The sequence below is a fragment of the Leucopleurus acutus genome (assembly GCF_964270905.1).
Source record: "Leucopleurus acutus genome assembly, chromosome: 14".
In the NCBI taxonomy this organism is placed as follows: domain Eukaryota; kingdom Metazoa; phylum Chordata; class Mammalia; order Artiodactyla; family Delphinidae; genus Leucopleurus; species Leucopleurus acutus.
Window position 1 is genome coordinate 38,828,437 of NC_139156.1, and position 20,658 is coordinate 38,849,094.

Sequence of the window (20,658 nt, forward strand, 5' to 3'; positions counted from 1 at the left end):
GGATGGAGCTGAGTGAATGAGAGAATGGGAACTGGGGTCAGGGAGATAATGGCGGACCAGGTCATGAAGGATCTTGTAGGTCACGGTAAGGACCTTGGCTTTTGCCCTGAGATGTGAAGATTTTACTTATGTTTAACAGACTCACTCTAACCATCGAGAAAACACTGAAGGGAGTCAGGCAGCGTTGGGGCTAAGGTGAGGCAAGGGAGGTCAGGCAATCACTCTGATCCTGTTTTTATTTAAATTTTGCCATTTTGTTCATTATGGATTTTTTCCCATTGATTTTTATTTTTTTTAATTGCATTAAAATATCATTTGTCGGGCTTCCCTGGTGGCGCAGTGGTTGAGAGTCCGCCTGCCGATGCAGGGGACACAGGTTCGTGCCCCGGTCCGGGAGGATCCCACATGCTGCAGAGCGGCTGTGCCCGTGAGCCATGGCCTCTGAGCCTGCGCGTCCGGAGCCTGTGCTCCACAACGGGAGAGGCCACAACAGTGAGAGGCCCGCGTACCGCAAAAAAAAAAAAAAAAAAAAAAAATCATTTGTCTTAATTACTGAGTTTTTTGATGGCTCTTACATTTTGCATTTGAGGCAGTGCCTCACTTGCCTGGCTCTGGTTAGAGGGGTCGAGGGGAGAAGCAGGGAGACCAGTTAGAAACACTGCGACATCCGGGTACGAGAGAATAGTGGCTTGGATTAGAGTGGTGATAGTGAGGGTGCTGAAAAGTGATCGAATCTTGGAATAGATTTTACAGATGAGTTGGATGCATCGTGAGAGAGAAAAACGAGGAGTTGAGGATGACATCGTTTCTTGGCCTGGGCAACTAGAGGAATGGAGTTGCCAGTTTACTGAGATGAGGAATAACGAGTCTGTGGAAGAAGAGCAGGAGCTCAGGTGGAGGCACATTGATTTCGAGATGCCCATTAGGCAGCCACGGGAAGAGATTCAGTGCACAGTTAGATATCTGAGTCAGGATGTTACGGGAGATTTACAGACAGGAGATATCGATTTGGCAGCTCTCTGTGTAGAGATGATGATTAAGCTGTGAAATTGGATGAAATCAGTAGGGACGGAGTACAGAAAATAGGTCCTACTTTGGGGTACTCTAACTTTTGGAGGTTGGAGAGACAAGGAGGAATCAGCAAAGGGGAATGAGATGAAGCAGCCGGGTAGGTAGGAGGTAAACCAAATGAGAGAAGTGGATTGGAAGCCAAGGAAAAAAAAATGGATTTTGAGATCAAGTGCGTGGTCAGGTGTGCCAAGACCTGCTAAGTCAAGGAAGATAAAGCCTGAATAGGGATGCGGACCCTAGAGCTAGACCTCCTGAGTTCAAATCCTCATTCTGCCTCTTACTCTGCGCCCTGGAAAAGTTCCTTAACCTCTTGGTAACTCAATATCTTTAACTGAGGAAGCAGTAACATTTCTCTGGGGGTATTGTATTACATGAGTAAATACGTTGGAAGGGCTTTGGACGAATTCCTGGAATGTAGTGAGTGCTAGAATATTGTTAGGCATAGATAAGTAAAATATAAAAGCAGAAAGGGAGAGGCAATCACCCCAACTTCTCAGAGACTGTGCAGTAAGAAATTCCAGAGGTTCATGGAACAGCACGGTTATCTAGATGAGAATGGGTGAGGGAAGAAAGGGGCAAAGAAATGGAAGTTGGATGGAGAAAGAATACAGGCAATATTATAGGAAAGAATCATGGACTCCTCTCCCCCCAGCATCAGTTTGCTCATTTGTGAATTGGGGTAACAGGCAGGCTGTGACATTGCTGTTGTGAAGATGAAATGAGAACATACTTGTCAAGTGTTTAGTTAGGTCCAGCATACAGCAAGTACTCCCACCTGACTTACTGCTAATCACTCATGTTGGAGGGGAGGAATAGCAAAGAGATTGTAGAAAGGACCTGCTGGACATGACAGCACTTCCTTGTGTAATTTCCTTCCCTTCTCCTCCTTCCTTATTCATTCTGAAAATGAGTGAGGGAGGAGCAAATAATGCAAAAACTGAGAGGTCTCTTCCAGCTCTGCCAGCTTCCACTAATCTGCCCTCAGTGTCTCCCATCCTCTTTTTTCTCAGCAAAGTAATACTTTGTTCAAATGTGTACTCGCCACCAAACCTGCTGTATAAAAATGCTCCCCTCTTTTGTTCCTCTGCTTCCATTCAATGGAAACTGAGTCTCAGTTTCCTGTCATTTAAAATTTAGGATAATATTAGTTCCTATTTCATAGGGTTGTTTTTAAGGATTAAGTATTTTGAATGTATTCTTACTTAAAGTGGATCCTGACGATTACTAACTGCCCAGGAAGTGTTAGCTGTTTTATTATTTAATTATTATTATTATAATTAATCTCTAATTCCAAGGGGTAGAATTGCAAAACCACTTGCTGGGAGGATAAAGTCTCAAGTCTTTAGCATGATACCTCATCTCTTCAGGACTAGCTCCCAGACTCCCCTTCCAGTGTCATTCACATACCCTGCCACTGGGAAGTCCCGTGTTTTCTTATACTTCTGGGCTCTCTGCTTCAAATGCCCTTTCCTTCTCTTCTCTTCCCTTCTCTTACCTACCATTCTCTTCTCACATTGGTCTCACTGCATTGACCCTGTTGATCCTGCCAGACTTGATTGAAATATTATCTGCTCTGTGATGCTTCCTTTGATCCTACTTATGGGTAATGTTAGGTGCCACTTCCTTAATGCTCTCAAGAAAGCTTGTACATCCCTCGGTTGTTGCAGACGGTACTATAATTATTATAGTTTAGTTATTACCTAACTAAACTGTGACTGTCCTGCATGTACGGACTATGTTGTACTCATCTTTACCCAAGAGTTTTAGCCTGACATTATGCTAAGTGCTCAGTAAATACTTATGGAACAAACCAAAGATTTTGGATCAGCATTTTATAAATGATAGTGACTTGCACTGGATCAGAAGTAAAATTAGTCTGCAGCTAATTTCCTAACACTTATTATTATGCTTGTTCCAGTCGCTTCCTGAAAGTTCTATCCTAGAATGAATTTGCTCTGTGTGAGAAATTGATTGGCATGGTTTCTCTGCATTTTTGAATGTGTCATTGTATTTGGGAGGGTAAGACTAAAATTTTGAGTGCAAAGTGATTCAAAAATAGTTGATGTTTGGATTCACTTTTCTTTTCAATGCCTTTCTGGTTTAGTATTTGCAATGTTAGTGCCTATTTGATGAAGATTAAAAGAACCTAGAAGTTATTGGGGGTTCAAGCTTTCTGCCTTCCTTAAAGTCTCAGGTGGATGGGAGTGAACTGCTCACCTCATCACTTGGCTAATACTGATCAGTAGCAATTTCCAGAGTTCACTGTTGGGCAAGATCAGAGCTGCTGTTCCTGACCCTTGACCCTGATGTCCTCCAGTGCCAGTGTGTCCTGGCTCAGGGAAGGTGGCAGGGAACAAAATAAGAAGGAAGCTGGAGGAGAGCAGCAGGTAGGGTGGGAGATTATGAGTTTTCCAAATCTAGAGCTGTCAGGAAGACACTGTATGCTGCTCTTAAATTATAACCCTAATCTATAAAGAAGAAAAGCATACATAAAAATTGGGCTCCCATAGAGAAGCAAGTTGTGGAAGGAAAAATATGATAATATGAGAGAATTTTGGGTGATATTTGTTTTCTAGGTTTGCCTGAAGTTATGGCAAAGTGGGAAGATCTTAATGCCCTGGTGGAACATAAGTTGGCAGCTAGGGAAACAGAGAAAGTGGGAAAACAAGTTTTTTGTTTGTTTGCTTTTAAAGTCTCTCAAAATAGTAAATTGGGCAAGACATGAGACAAAGGTAAGAGAAGTGCACGATGGAAAAGCACACTTAAAGAGTGAAGAAAGGATGACTTAGAAAAGCAACAGCTGAAATGGTAGCTGTGAATGATAGGCAGAGAAGAACAAAAAGGAGATGAAGGATAAAGGCAGAGAACTAAAGTTAGAAGGTTTCTTGGTAAAAAACTAAATGAAGTAATTATCCTTAACTTTAACAAAAAGGTCAATAAATGTTTAATATCTTAAAATGTTTAATATATTACAGGCATACAATGCCAGCCATTGTACTAACAATTTAGAGTTAGGAAATGGAGTAGTTTTGTTAATATTATCATTTCTATCTTATTTGGTTTTTTTCCAAAGAGGACTGATAAGGAAATTGAATGGGAAGTAAGCCTATTTCTGACTTGGTAAACAGAGGAGAGGTGTCCTTTGTGATTGCGGAGGGCCTGTACTAGCAATGTGCTGGGTGCATTTCAAATTGATGGTAGCTTCACTTGCCTTTGGGACCTCTCCAAACCCAATCCAGTCTTTCCCCAGTGTCTTATTGTATACGGATGTTGCATGATGTAGGCTGGACATAACTCTTAATGCAACATGCAAGTTGTACAAGTGATTTTATCATGAATTTCAGCCTTCTAGTATCTCCTGGGAATTTTACACCGAAGGAGTTCCAAATTGTGTTGAAATGGTTTGTGAAGGATTTATGACCAAAGTTTACACATTTGCCTAATGAGGCTAAGTAAAAATTACTTTGTGTTACTTGATAAAATATGTAAATTAGCTCTACTATTCTCTTTGGAAAAAATGTTTACACTCAGTCTTAAGATCATTTTGGAAGAGAATTAATGTTATAGCTGTTTATTTGGCCATGAATCATGAACCATAGCAAAATTAACAGAGAATACGCATCCATAAAATTCCAAAGCGTAACCATGAAAACATCTCACAGAGTCTTAATATGTGGCATCTTAATTTTTAAAAAGCAATGGATATCAGCAAAAAAAATCAAATTAACCAGAATCCCTTCTATGTTATTCAGGCATTAGTAATGAATCATGCATTAAGTTGGGCCTGGTCAATTTGAGCTTAGACAAGCCTTAAAGTTTTTCATAGTAAATATATTAATTTAACTGGTAATTATTGACAAAATCCTCTTTCTAGAGTAGGTTTCACATTTTTAGAGAAGGACAAGCTTGCATTTAAATTTCAGTTCTGCCACCATGATTTTCACTATTCTGAGACACTGTTTCCTATTTTAAGAAAAGAATAGGAACACAGATACTTAAATGTTTTTCTTTCCTTTTTTTTTTTTCTAAACAAAGGATTAAATAAATCAGATAATGGATATGAGAGCATCTAACAAAGTGCTTGACATACAGAAGATACTCAGTAAACATTCCTTCTTTGTTCCTTATCTGCTGCTTTGGTTGACTTTTTAACCACCATCTATGGCTCTCTGAGTGGTTATTCTCCTTTCTAGAAACTGTCCAGGGTGAAGAAAAGTGCAGTTTTGAATGTATTATCTTGATTTCTTTCATATTGTTTTAATAATCCAGTTATTTCATTTGTTTTCATTTCTCAGTAGGAAAAATCTTTAAAGTCCTCAGTGTGTGTGTGTGTGTGTGTGTGTGTGTGTGTGTGTGTGTGTGTGTGGTGTCTCATAGGGCATGTTAATTTTGTAATAAAAATTAGACACAATCTAAATATCCAATGATGAAATATATTAATAAGCAGTGGTACTGTACAGCTAATAAAACTGATGTTCTAGTAGAACATGCTATTTAAGCAGATATTTGTGAAATATAATCAAGTAAAAAAAGGCAGATTACAAAACAATGTATAGTCTCATTTCATTTGTGTTAAGTTTTATATTCATCAGAGTGATTATAAAAGGCTAACTCGTTCTATCTTCTTTGTGCATTAAAAAATTATTTTTATCATTCTTGCTATTTTTAGCTGTCTATAATATGCAGCTCTTACTCTAATTTTTAAAAGTTAAATTATATTAACAAATGAATGTCAGTGTAAGCAAGTCATCAAAAACTATGAGATGTGGTCAAGATTAAATTCTTAGGAAACTGTTTCTCTTCAGCATTTTTCTAATAAGCGATAATCATTTGACTAAGGAGGCTAGGAAAAAGGAAAAGAGACTAAAAGAAATCAGAAGGAATTAAAGATAAAAGTAAATGAATAAAACACAAAAATCTGTAGACTTGATAAATACATGTAAGAGCTGATTGAAGAGATGGGTAAATTAGCACACCTCTGGCAATCTTGATAAGGTAAAAAGAAGAAAACCTATTTTAAAATCAAAGGGAAAATGAATATAACCACAGATCAAGAGACTTTTAAAGACTATGTTTTTATGAATAAATTGAAAAATTAGATGCAGTAACCAATTACCTAGAAAACTGTGAATTTTCAAAATTGCTTCAAGGGTAAGTCAAAAATTTGCATATACCAATAACTGTAAACTGTATTGAAAAAATTCATTGTATTCCTCCCAAATAACACATGGTCCAAATGGCTTTATTAGGCAAGTTTTATAAACTTTAAGTTTTCTTAAATGAGTTTTACAGACTCATTTAAGAAATATATTTTTTATTATAGAAAGCTTTTGAAGCATAGAATAATAACAGAAAACTTATGAAATTATTGACAGAGTTAGCATATCTCTGATACAAAGCCAGACAAATATATCACAAAACAGAAGACTATAGATCAGTATCACAAATATAGATATGAACTGCATACAGCAAAATATCAAAAGACTAATATACAATAAACACGATGGGTTTACTACAAGACTACAAAGATTATTCAACATCAGGGATTCTATTAGTTTAATTCACTTCATTGATGAAGAAGAAAAACACATCATCATCCCAGTAAATGTAAATTCAACACCCACTAGTGGTTTAAAAAAAGAAACTCTTAGTAAGTTAGTAATAGAATAGTAATTCTTAAATTGATACAGTATCTATCAGAGACATGTAGCAAACATCACACTAAATAGTGAAACACTGCAATCATTCATTCTCAGTCAAAAGAAGTAAATCAACTATATAAAACTATTAGAACTAATAAAAGAATACTACGAGGACAGTTATAAAAATGTTCCGTATTTAAGCAGAAAAAAATGAAATGAGAATCTGAACAATATAAACAAAATATATAAAATAACAATGTGAAATATCCAAAATCTACATGAAGAAAATGATAAAATTCTACTGCAGGATCTAAAAGCCTGGGTAAATAGAGGTCTTATTATTATAAAGATTAATTCTCCCAAAATTATTAATCTAGTGCAATACCAATTTAATTTCCAATTAAATTATTTTGAAATTTGACAAACTGGTTCTAAAGTTCATCTGTCAGGAAAAACGGCAATACATATCACAACATGCATTGAAAGTATAGAGTTATTTGGAACTAGCCTAATCAAAAGTTAAAATTAAAACAGGCAATGGTGATTATTTGGTAATATATAGAAAGAGGGAATTACTATGTTGTGTACATGGAATTAACATAGTGTTGTAGATGAATTATACTTCAATAAAAATAAATACAATAGGCACAGGAATAGACAAATAGATTAATGGAATGGTAAAAAGTCTAGACCCATAGTTGTGTTTATATCGGAACTGCCAATAGGTGTGATCATAGGGAGATCATAGACAATTTGAGAAGAAACATAAAGTTGGCATACCATCTCACAACACATACCAAACTCCTAAGTGACTTAAAGAAATAACCTTTCAACAACATTGTATAACTGCTAGAAGAAAATATGGGAGGACATTTTTATAATCTTGTAATGCAGAAAGTCTTCCTAACCAAGCACACCAAAAGCCAGGATTGAAAAGACTAACAGATGTGACTACATAAAAATTACAAATATCTGTAATGACAACATAAAGTTAAAAGGAAGCCACAGACTAGAAGAAAATGATTGCTACTTACGTAATATACAGAGAATTAATATCTGCAATATACAAAGAGTACTTTAAAATCAATAGTAAAGGGGCTCAGAAGTCAGTGGACAAAGAGCAAAGGACATGAGCAGTAAATCCACAGAAAAAAATAATTTATAAACTTATTTAAATATGGTCATTTAGTGGTCAGAAAAAACAAAGGAAAACCAAGATACTTGGTTTTGCCTATTATGGGGCAATATTAGAACAGATTTCAAATAATACGAACAATAAACATAGCTGACATTAACTGAACGAATACTATTGACTATGTTCTAAAAACTTAAAATGTAATTCATTTAATCCTTATAAAAACTTAATGGGGTAGGTATTTTCATTCCTCTGATATAGGTAATAAACCAAGTTAGAGAAGTTAATGAGCCCAAGGTTACTTAGGTAATAAGTGGCACAACCGTGATTTGAAACTAAGTAGCTGTCTACCTGTCTCTGAGTAGCTGTCTACCTGTTTCTTACTCCCTTCCATTCTTTAATCCTGTACTTTGTTCTTTCCTGCTCCTTTGGTGACACCCCTGGGTAAAGAAGTTGCTGATTCTATCTGGAAGGTACACCATGTTTTTAAGACAAGTTATTAACAGTTGTAGAGAAGCAATGCTGACAGACAAACTTTCTAAATGCTATTTTTTCAAAGATGTAAAAAGCTGATATTTTGATTACTGTTTGTTGATGTTTAACTCCATATACCATCTTACTTGGAGTCATTCCAAGTCCTAAATAGAGTAACTTAAAACAGCACATCCTAAGATACTGGGGAAATTGTACCACAGTAAAAATATCTATAGACAAAAATAAAACTATACCAGAGAAGAAAATACTATTGGGGCTACCAACTTAGAATTTATCAGAGAAAAAGAACAAGCAGAGGTATAATAGACAAATGATTGGATTGCAATATTTATCCATTTCTTTGTGTATATACATGTGTATATAATTGCACCTGTACTAAATCAGGGCATTATGAACATTCAGGGGATGAGAAGACATGTCTTCCCAACATTTTTTTAAAAATAATTAAAAATCAGGAGTCACACACAATCTCTTTTGAAAAGAAAAAGTTACCCAAACTCTTGGGAAAGTTAAGCATGTTCATCTGGTCCACAGATCATCATTACTGCAAAACAATCCTGACATCTGGAAATCCTTCTTGTTTTGTTTGAGAAAAAAGTAATTTCAAATGGTCAGAAGTTTTTATTTTCATTTAGAAAATCTGTTTAAAATTGCATAATTTATGGTCCAGTGGAGACACCTCCTGCTCTTTAACATATTCTCATTAAGTAGATATTACAGAGGTGTATTTTATTGGCTTCAAAAGACATTTCACCATTTATTTGCTTCAAATGCCCTTTAAATATCAACAAAGAGCCTTTAAATCCCTGGAATTTAGCTTGAAACTATAAATTACACAAGGAAAGACAGGAGAGGAAGTGTTAACCTATGCATGTCTTGTCAAAATAGGACTTCAAGATTTAACTGCAGGTGTTTCTAAATTTTAGCAGAAACTATGGAGAAAGAACAGACTCCCTACCTGGCCTCATGTTATAATCACCCGTACTTGGGCATCACCCTTACCACCCCTAGAGGGATTCTCATTCAACTGGTCTGGAGTGGAGCCCAGGAAATTGTATGGTTTAAAACCTCCTCAGGTGATAATATGCAGCTGAGGTTAGAACTTCTGAACCTATGCATGTTAAAAATCAGTCTATGCATGTTAAATGTCAAACAAAATGAAATATGGAGAGTAATTTATTCCACCTGCCAAATAGTTGGGACAGACACATCTTAAAAAATTACTAAAAAAAGAAAAAGTCTATAAAAGAAAGAGACTAGATTACAGGAGAAAGAATAATTCAAAATTGTCTCTAATAATTGTCCTGTCTACTTTTCATCACTTAATGAATAAATGTTTTCATAATTGCTAGTATTTACAAATAATGCCCTTGAAATACCAAAAAAATCACATTCTTCCTAGATTCTTGCCTAAGTGATTCATATTCAACTCCATTTTCATGAGGACCAACCGGTAAGGTGTTCATATTACCACTGTATGCATAAAACTCTATGTCGTGGCTCTATATATGGAGAGGAAGCAAAAGCTGTGAGGTAGAGAAAGGATAGAGAGTAGAAAGTAAGGATGGCTTTTAGAAGAGAGAGGAGCAGATGTAGGAAGTAGTTGAGTCAAGTTAACAGTGAAGCAACTTAGCAGATCCATGAATACCTACAGCTGAGGTCCTTATAGCCTCTTTATCCAGAACAACCTCCAGCACAGGCTCCTCATGAAGTCTGGATCTTGACATTTTCCTGCTCCTGTACATATGTATCCTTATTTGTTGCTCTTCTTACTCCTATCCTCATCCTCCACCCTCTCTTCCATTACTAGACTTAACTCAGTCAAAGTAGAATGAAACTTCACTGCTTACTACCCCTAGTTACTGCCTACCCCTGCGAGATCAGTCTCCCTAAAATGTCCCTTCTAATATTCTTCATTGGTCTCATAATTAACTATAAAGAAACAGTCCAACCCCTTAGCCTGACATCCAGTATCCACCATGATCTGGTCCTAACTCTACTTTTCTGACTATCTCTCAATCCAGGTCTAGAGCTATTCTGCGCTCAAGCCCGTCAGGTCTCCCAGATACACCAGTTACTTCTTACTTCTTAGGTTCCTTTGTTCTTGTTTCCCATTTTCCATGTGCCTAGAGTCCCCATCCTTATTTTCACACTCTTCCTGGCTGAGATGAATTTATGCCTGCACCATCAGGTTGTGTGTGGTTGTACATATGTAGGAATGCACAAGCACACGTGTGGCTATGAATGTGTATATATACATAAGGGTGAATAAACTCCTGGTGGCCAGTGTTGACAGCACAACATCACACAAGAAGTTTTCTTTTGTAGCTGGTTCTGACACCACCACTCCCTTAAAAATCCTCCAGCTTCTGATCAACTTGGATAAGAATATCAGAAACTCTGAACCAGAGATCCTCATAAGTGACCTGTACTTGACAACATTGAATATTGAGAGACGAATAGCAGTTTTTTTAATCCAAAAAAAATTTTGGAAAATTTTAACAGCAAATGGGAACTGTGCATGTGTTGGATGAAGGAGGGGGTAATGGAGAAGGAATGGACATCCTTAAGACCAGACAACGTGAGGTGCTTTCTATTCCCTTAAGGTTATACTGTGATGGTTAATTTTACATATCAACTTGACTGGATCACAGAGTGCCCAGACATTTGGCCAAGCATTATTCTGGGTGTGTCTTTGAGGGTATTTCTGAATGATATGAATGTTTGAATTGATAGACTGAGTAAAGCAGATTGCTCTTCCTAATGTGGGTGGGCCTCACCTAATCAACTGAAGGTCTGACTAGAATAAAAAGGCTAAATAAGAGAGAACACCCAGTTTATTACAAAAAAAAAAAAAAAAAAGAGAGGGAGAACTCTGCCCTGCCTGAGTGCTTGAGCTAGGACATCAGTCTCTTTCTGCATTCAGAGTTGAACTGAAACATTGGCTTTTCTTGGGAAGCCTTCTGGCTTTCAGACAGGAACTACATGTTGGCTCTCCTGGGTCTCCAGATTGCCAACTGCAGATCTTGGGACTTGTCAGCCTCCATAATCAGATGAGCCAATTCCTTATAATAAACCTCTTTATCTATTGATAGATAAATAGATTTATATGTATCTTACAGATACGAGAACAACGACAACACTAAAACCATGTAGGTATATGTATTAGCCAGTTAGGATTCCAATTGGAATATTGGTTCTGTTCATCTGGAGAACCCTGGCTAATACGTATACATACATGGTTTTGGTGTTGTCATTGTTCTAGTACATGTAAGATCAGGGTACAGATGGCTATTGTGTTATCTTCTCTCAATAATCCCAGCTCTGACCCCATGACTGACTTTCTTAAAGATCCCTGGGAAAGAAAACTGGCAGAGTTTAGAAATTCTAGAATCACATAACCTAACGAGAAGAGTAGAATTTCTTTGCATGTATGTTGAATTTCTAAGTTGACTTACAAATTGGTATGGTGGTAATCACAGCATACAATGTAGATATCCTTCAGCTTAAAAGCAGATGTTTATCCAATAGTCCTAGGACCAATTATTTGTGTGGCTGATTACAGAGATCTGATGAGCTGGTGATGTCTGGTGTTATCATGTCTCTCTTTATTCTCGTTGAGATTGTCCTTTTGAACTTAGTTCCTGCATCTGGTTTCCTCAGACCAATTTGGAAAAATTAAGTTGAAAACTCAATGTTCACCAAGGCTGCCAATCACTGACTAATGGAAGACATTCAATCCTGGAGTGAAGCTTACAAATTCCAACGATCGAAAGCTGTGTAGTACAATGGCCCTGAGGCAATCTGACTCTTTCAATAAAGGACAGCCTTACGGTTTCCCTTAAAAAAAAAAAAAAGATTATATGGATATTATATAACTAGGTCACTGAGTAAGGGTGACTTGCCATCTGATATACCTTGATAAGAGATGTAGCAAATGGCTCTGCTCGGTGTTTTCTTTTTTTAAAAAATGTACTGTTTTTTTTTTTATTTTGGCTGTGTTGGGTTTTTGTTGCTACACACAGGCTTTCTCTAGATGCGACGAGCAGGGGCTACTCTTCGTTGCGGTGCGCGTGCTTCTCATTGCGGTGGCTCCTCTTGTTGCGCAGCACGGGCTCTAGGCATGCAGGCTTCAGTGGTTGTGGCCCGGGGGCTCAGTAGTTGGTGCTCGCGGGCTCTGAAGCGCAGGCTCAGTAGTCGTGGTGCATGGGCTCTGTTGCTCCGTGGCATGTGGGATCTTCCCGGACCAGGTACGAACCCATGTCCCCTCCACTGGCAGGAGGCTTCTTGACCACTGCACCACCAGGGAAGTCCCTTGGTGTTTTACGAATTGCCTGCAATTGTAATTCTCACAGAGAGGCAGGTGACAGTTTCCTGTAGTAAGAATTTCAGAGCTCTGACTTGCTCACAGTTGTATCTCACTGGGATGAGTAGCACAGGGCTCTGGCCATGTGTTCTTCATGCCCTCTACTTAGCTAGTCAAACCCAGGCTGACCAATTGCAGCATCCATCCCTCATCCCCGATCGTAGACTGCCCTCCAAAGATTCAGGCTTCTGAAAGAAATCCAGATCCTCTTCTCCCTGCTCTTTGTCAACAACCCCCAATTCTGCCCTGGTCTCACATCTAGTTTTCCCCAGCCCTCCCAGCGTTACAACCATATGGCTTCTCCCAACCCGATGCGCTTAGAAAAAGTGAAAGATTAAAGACCAGATTGTGCGAAGCTTGATGAATGAATAGTTTGAAGTGTCTGTTTCCACGATTCAGTATTTTTTTCCACTGAAAAGCCAGAAACTTCCAAGACTCAGTGTCAAAATAAAGGGAGGAGGCAAGAAAAACAGTCTGTACCTCCTGAAACATCTGTGAAATTTACTCATACAAATTCCCAGCAGTCTGACCACACATACAACTACTTAGATTTATAGTTCTACATCTCAAAATTGGACAATTTGCTTCAAGGACAAAAGTCAGCTAGACAGAACATTTGAAGATGAAAGAAAAGATCCTAGTGTATGTCAATGATTAAATTGTGTCAATGCAGTATTTTTCGGTTGCAAAAATAAAATCAGCTCAAATGTATATATAAACAAAATAATACATTTCAATCACAGTGAAAAGAAAAGATTATATAAATTCTGATTTTATGCTAACTTACATGCGTTGGTATAAACTGCTCTTATTAAATCCTTGCCTCCTTATTTCTAGTCAGCCACTGAGTTCTGATACTTTGCTTTCTTTTGAATTCCCACTGCCATTAATTATCATCTCTGCAGCCATCATTTAATACTTAGATCATCGCTGTAATTCAGCCTCTAGTCTTTTCTAACTCTAATGTCATCTGTACAACACTGGTTGATTTTCTTAAATATCCATTTTATATTACTCTTCAACTAAAAGAATTCCAATGGCCTCATATAACTCTATGAACTAATGTCAATTTTTCTATCTTATTACCAAACTTCTCCAATGTTGTACTTCATATTAATTTCCAGTGTATACATTCCCTCTACTCAGGCCAGTTTGAAGGATGACTAGGAGTTAGGAGAAGGGAGAAGAAAGGGACTTTAGGGGACAGAGGTGTAAGTGAAAATAATATGGATGGTTGAGAAGCTGAGTATGATTAGCATGTTGAATTCAAGTTGGGAGGGGGTTTCTCGAGGGAGGGAGCGAGAGTGACAGAAGATAAAGCTGGTAAGGTAGGCAAGAATTAATATTGACATGATAGAGTGTTTGCACTGTATTATGAAGTCACTGGGAACAGCATGGAAGAATTCTAGGACCCTGTGTACTTTAGAAAGATAACTTGTGAGTTTTGTTGAGAGCAGCTTAAAGGCAGAAAGATTGGTTTCAAGACAGATGGAAAAGAAAAAGGAGGACAGAACATCCTACATTCATTCCTCATTCATTCATTGAGGAATGAAGGTAGGATAAAGAGAGGGAGGGCCATAAACTCACCAAGGACATACACTCATCTTCTTAGCCCTTAGCCCTTAGCTTCGTGTTAGTTGGCACTTCATACGTATTTGCTAAGCAGAATGGACATTTTATATCCTCTGACTACTCTAGACTTTGTCCCCTTTTTCCTAATTTTCTAGTTTCACCACAGGATATTAGAATACACAATATTTTGCACTGTGTTGTTCATTATTGGTTCACAAGTCTAAGGGTGTCATAGTCAATAATGAACATAAAACCATGGAATCACGAAGTCATACTGATTTAGGTTCAAATATTGAGTTCTATCCTTTAAGACCTTTGCAAACTTGGGTTAAGTTATTTATAACTGGCTTCCAGTTTCTTCATTTCAAAATTGGAGATAATGATGCCTGCCTTATAGAGTTGTTATAGTGATTCAAAGTGATTGGATAAGTGCACAGCATGGAGCTTGGTACATGACACTCACTAATGTTTTTCTTTATCTCTTCTTCTACCTCTTCGCCTTCTGTCCCCAATTAGGTGGCTGTTTTATTCAATAAAGAGTACTGTGCCTTTGAATACTTTGTGTGTGTGTTTTTTTTGTTTTTTTTGTTTTTGTTTTTTTTTTGTCATAACAGTGAAAATAACAGAGCCTGAGAGGTTTGTACTCTGGGGTGATTTCAGACCAGATTTCTAGTCTGCTTCTCTTGCTAATTACCCAGGTTCCTTTAAATCACTCTATACTGACTTAATTAGGAGGCCCTGCCTATGATAGAGAACATCTCTGCCTTGGGAAAACTGCAACAGAGTCGGGGAGAAATTGTTCCCAATTTGCACAGCAAGCCAGTCATGGGGATAGTTAATTTCTAAGCCACTGACTTCCAGGCTAAAATACACTTTCTACATGTTGACCTCATAGCCTCTCTCTCGTCTAACCATTTTCCTCCAGTAAAGCATTGTGAAATCGACACAGAAATGAGATGAGAATTACAGCTGCAGTAGCTGAGGTTTATGCGCACTTACTTGGTATTGTTCTAAGATCTTCATGTGTAATTTCTGATCTAATCTCAAAGCAACCTTGATTTTACAGCAGAGGAAATAGGCACAGAGAAGTTACCTTGCTGAAGGTCACATGGCTAGTAAGTGGTGAAACTAGGATTTGAGCCCAGGCATTGTTGGTCCAGAGCCTTCTGCTCTAACATTGCATTCATCTCCCTCTTGGCCATTCCAGCACCATGAATCAGCTTTGTTTCATTGGAATTTGGGGAATACTTTGAAATATTGAATTATTATTATTGGAAGTAATAACCTGAATTATTATTATTATAGTAAATATTTGATCTTATGGCTTATTTTGAAAGGCAAATAAGAATAAGAGTTTCTGGACATTGTAATTTTTTCTCTTATCTTTATTACCCTCTGGGACCACATAATGGCATTCCCTGATTGATTCCAATTTAAGTAATGCAGTTGTATTAAGTAACTGTTATGAAATGAGAGAGACACACGGAGGAATTAGTACCTGCTAAGTGTGATGCTCAAATGACTTTAATAATAAATCAAAATTATTTAATAAGTAAATTCTTTCTCAAAAATCAGACAAACACCTGCCATTCAAATACCTTCTATTATCCTTTGGTTACCCATGACACTTTCACCCTGGGCCACCTCTCCTCTACATCTTCTCTTCCCCACCATCAAAACTTACCTATCCTAAGTACCATTTCCATAAGGCTTTATGAGACTAGTGAATATGCTAGGTGATTTTAGGCTACAGTGTTCCTGTATGTCAACACCTCAAAGCGCCCTGATCACTCCCACTCTGTATTCCAACTAATTCGTATTTTAAAAAGGAACTTCTGGAAACATACTCTTTTTATCCTAAATGAAGAACTCTATTGAGGCTGGTGGAGCTGCTATTTGGGTGCATCTGGGTTTCAATTTAAAGTTCCAAATTAGGTCAGTTTAAATATGGGATTCCCTTAGCATTCGGAGACCTAGCAACCCAATTATCCTTTCCCTGGGGAGAAGGGTGTGTCCTCCAGGTGGGAGGTGTTATGTCCTTTTCAGACACTAACAGAATTCGAGTGTAAGGCAGCCAAGTCATTCAGGACAATTACTTCGTATTTTCAGAGGTGACGCCACTGTGTTCCTGGCCTGTACCTGTGCATATTTCCTCTGTGACCTGGGCCTGGCAGTCTCTCTGTTCACAAGAGAGGTCTCCTTTAACTGCGTCTCGGACTGTGTCAGTCCCTGAATCTGAACATAACAGGGAGAATGGCACTCAGAGTGAAGGGAATATTTCCTCATAATCGTGGAGGTCCTATTAATCTCTGTCTCAGAGTTTGCATAGAGAATCAGGATGAATTAGAAATGCTGTCCTGTGGGAGGTGGTATAATGGAAAGGGCCTGCCTGAGGGGTGGAGTCCTGCACATGGGTTCTTACCCTGATAAAAAGTGTCTTTTATCCTTGGGGCACTCATATAGCTTTTTCTCTGTCAAAGGACCTCAACGTTTCCTTTTAACTCCAAAACTCAGCGCTTCTCAGTGTTCCATTTCTACTCTGTTTGCAGGGTCTATGTGCCAGACTCCTGGAGTTCACTCTTGTTTCTACCACTGATTAACTGTGTGATCTTGGGCAATTTTTTTCATGTCTCTGAGATATCACCTCTTTACAGGAAAAATGGAATTGCACCAGTACCGATTCCAGGAGATTCCAGAGGATTAAATGAGTTAATCTATGTGTCTGGCATATGGCAGGAGCTATATAAGGATATAAGAGCTATTATTAATATCATTGTTATCATCATCATAGAGTGTCCATTGGCTGGTAGTAAATGCCTGAATTGTGAGGCAGCGTTAGGGCTCTTCAGGAAAGAGGATTGGAAAGAGGGTTCCTAAGGGGGGCATTTGTATGTGCCAACAGAGTTTTCTCCTCCGTGGTATCAGATTCTGATTTTTGACTTCCACTGCAAGTAAGCACAGGTTTTAGGCTAAGCCAATTCATGCAGGAGGCCCCAGCTGAGCCCCAGCTGAGCACGAAATATAAACCTAATAGACGAGCTGGATAGAAGGATACTACAGATGGGTTAATAGAAGTGAAAAGCAATTGCGTTTATACCTAATACCCTGCCAGTGCTCTGTCAGTTTTTTAGGAGATGTTATAGAATCTTCCCTTCTTTGCTTCCTTCACTATCTTAGTTACAGCATCTGCACTGGTTTAAATCTTTTTAGGGTTGTTTTCTTCTGGGACCTGCATGGGACTTGTTCTCCTCTCAGCTTCCATCTGGATCCTTATGTCCTTTCCTCACAGTTTCATCAAACCTCTTAATTCATCAACAAACCAGTTAACGCCCAGGACAGTAGTTGAAGGCTCCCTACGTAGTCTGCACTATTGCTACATACATGGAGCTAAGCTTATAAACTCTAGGTGAGAGCATCGTTCAGTGATGAATAATGACAATTACCTTGAAGAAACTAGGATTACTAAATTGACTATGAAGAACTTTGGCATTAAAAAACCTAAATTCTTCTGTATAAAATGCTTTGTAAACTAGAATATTCTATAGAAATAAGGTATCATGGTAGTTAATTTTGCTATGTAAATCTAGTGTTAAGTCCACTGGGCATCCCAAAACAATGGTCATTTTTTAACTGCTAGAGGAAGAGAAGACATTGCTATGTCCTTGAAGGAGGCATTTTGATAGAATTGCAAACCGGTTTGCTTGCTTAATCATTCTGTCTGGCCAAATTGTCATATGCTAATTCTCTTTAGCCATATTACTGACTGGGGCAGAACCCTGTACATAACCTTGCAAACTAGAGAGAGTTATCCTAATCCTTATTATTACTTTCCTCTTAATATTAGCACGAACTGAGTCCTATTGGAATAAGCAAATCTGGAAAATGTTTTCTGTATGATTAGTAATACCTACATATATAAAGTTCCACGTATATATCCGAATAAGGAAAAAACAAGCTTGGTGTATATCTTTAAGAGAAAATCAAATCTGAGAGCTTAAGATACCAGTATATTTTAGTCAAGACAACTTTTTTTTTTTTTTTTTGCGGTACGCAGGCCTCTCACTGCTGTGGCCTCTCCCGTTGCAGAGCACAGGCTCCGGACGTGCAGGCTCAGCGGCCATGGCTCACGGGCCCAGCCGCTCCGCGGCATGTAGGAGCTTCCCGGACCGGGGCATGAACCCATGTCCCCTGCATCAGCAGGCGGACTCTCAACCACTGCGCCACCAGGGAAGCCCAAGACAACTATTTTTACAAGAGAAATATTTTATTTTTTCATTTGGATCCATCAAAAATATTCATCACAAAATTCTAATTTATTAAAATAAAAATTTGAAATAGTTCTTAATGCTGATAACCTAGTTGGGTTAGGTTTGATGGAATAAAGAGATAAACCAGCTTTTCTGATTGAATCAGCAGTAAATATTTGTTAATTACTGCCTGGATTTTACTTTATCAGGCCAAGGAGCAGATGGGATTTAGATTTCTAATACAGAATGTCACTGTAGTCGTGCTGCTCCTTTTCTAGATGCTTTCCCTGGGGGAGTTTGGACTGTTACGACTGCACTTTAGAAGAGCCTGGTTACTGTTTCCATGAATAAGATAAAATGGTGTTTATCCTCTGTGGATCAATACCATCTTGTTTGAACTTATTGAGTCATTTAGAGACACATAAGGTAATGAAAACCATTGTGCAATAGTACCCAGCGTACTACCCATATTGCCCAGGTTTCTGTAGGATGACAGTATTTTAAAAGATAGTTATTGAAACAGATTTTTAATATCAACTGGCTGTGTGATGAAATGAACACACACTGTGACAGGGTGTCCTGTGGGTTTCAGTGAAAAAATTCTTTTTTTTTAGAATAAAAGAGAATAAGTTGTCTTATTTTCTGAATAAATGGAATGGGGTTTCACTTTGTGACTCATCAAAAAACTTCATTGTTTACATACAGCTTTTAATTTAAATGATAGTAGCATTGTTTTGACAAAAAGGAGCTAATAGGTAAGTTTGGAAAGTTTTAGGAGACTTTTCTGGAGGTTTTTACCAACAGGGAAACGGAAAGGGAAGAGAGTTTTGCTGAATTCCTCCTGTGTACCAGGGACTGTGCTTAACTATTTTGCTTTATCATCTCATTTAATCTTTACTAAATTCTGCAGGAGAGATTTTGCCCCCATTTTACCTTTGAGGAATCCGAGATTTAGGGAAGCTGAATATCATGCCCAGGGTCACAAACCTAGGGAGTTTGTGAACAAGCAGTCCAACCCAGCTCTGTCAGGAGAAAAGTCCAGTGTTCTGTCTATAATTAATTTGGAAGGTCTCTAAGATAGGCATGGTCCTGTCTGACGAAAGATGGTTAGACTCTCAGGTACCTAAGAGGTTTTCAATCGTGATGATTTCAATAGTGACGGTTTCAGTCAATTCCGGTTGTTATGAAGGCTGGACACGGGCTATAAAAATGATTTGGTCTGTCTTAATCTGTAGTCTGAGGAGTACCATTGCTGAGAGATGTTAATAAATGTTACTGAAAGAAGATGTTCTGTTGTAAATTAAGCTTAGGAAACAGAACATTGCCTGCTCTCCTAGGTATTCAAGATGAATGAATGTATTTACACACAGAGTAAATCTCCAGTCATTGTGAGGACGGTCTCATGGTTCTATACTTGGGCTCTGGAGTCAGACCACTTGGCTGGGGAACTTGGCTCCACCACCTCCTAACTGGGTGACGTTCAGCCCATTAGGTAACTTACTTGTGCCTCAGTTTTCTCGTTTTGAAAAATGTTATAATAGTATCTACCTTATATGACTCTTCTAAGAATAACTTGAGATAAACGCATGGAAAGCGCTTAGAAGTGCACTTGGCAATATGCGTCATAAACGTCTGTTATTATCATTATTCAAAATACTCATGCAGTAACAAGACCTGCTTTAACTTGTCCAACCACCATTTCCTCAACTTACTGGACAATAGAATCCCTCTTTCTGAGCCACATATATTAATGTCCACTGAATACAGTGTAGGAAATGCTATATTTGAAAAGACACAAAAGCAACTTGGTATTAGCCCAATTGGAAATAATAACCAAATATTCAGTGTTTTCATATCCACTATGTCATTTTATGTTTGCCCATAACAACTAATTTCTTTTTTCTTGACAACTATCTTTCTCCTTCCCTTACATTTGATAAATAATAAATTGGAACAGTAAAATATGAGAACTGTCTCAAATGGGCAGTATCAATACTATTCCAGAAAATATTGCCCTTAAAAATGAACCTGTAAGTCATTGTCTATTACCTGTATTTAGCAGGGGAAGGCCTCAGTGCTTTGACAAGTTAGTGATTTCACTTTTGTTTCCAGACCTATTATGCTCCTACT

The 20,658-nt window shown here is 38.0% G+C and overlaps 1 protein-coding gene and 2 long non-coding RNA genes across 7 annotated transcripts in view; 2 read left to right on the forward strand and 1 right to left on the reverse strand.

Annotated features, from left to right (window-relative positions):
• Positions 1 to 20,658, forward strand: part of LOC309971384 — a 363,899-nt gene that overhangs the window by 232,691 nt on the left and 110,550 nt on the right. The window lies entirely within an intron of this gene.
• A1CF (APOBEC1 complementation factor) overlaps positions 1 to 20,658 on the reverse strand; it is an 81,113-nt gene that overhangs the window by 59,270 nt on the left and 1,185 nt on the right. The window lies entirely within an intron of this gene.
• On the forward strand, positions 524 to 14,883 carry LOC309971383. The gene is made up of 2 exons (XR_014326735.1): positions 524 to 9,462; positions 10,672 to 14,883. It is a non-coding gene; the product is annotated as an uncharacterized lncRNA (long non-coding RNA).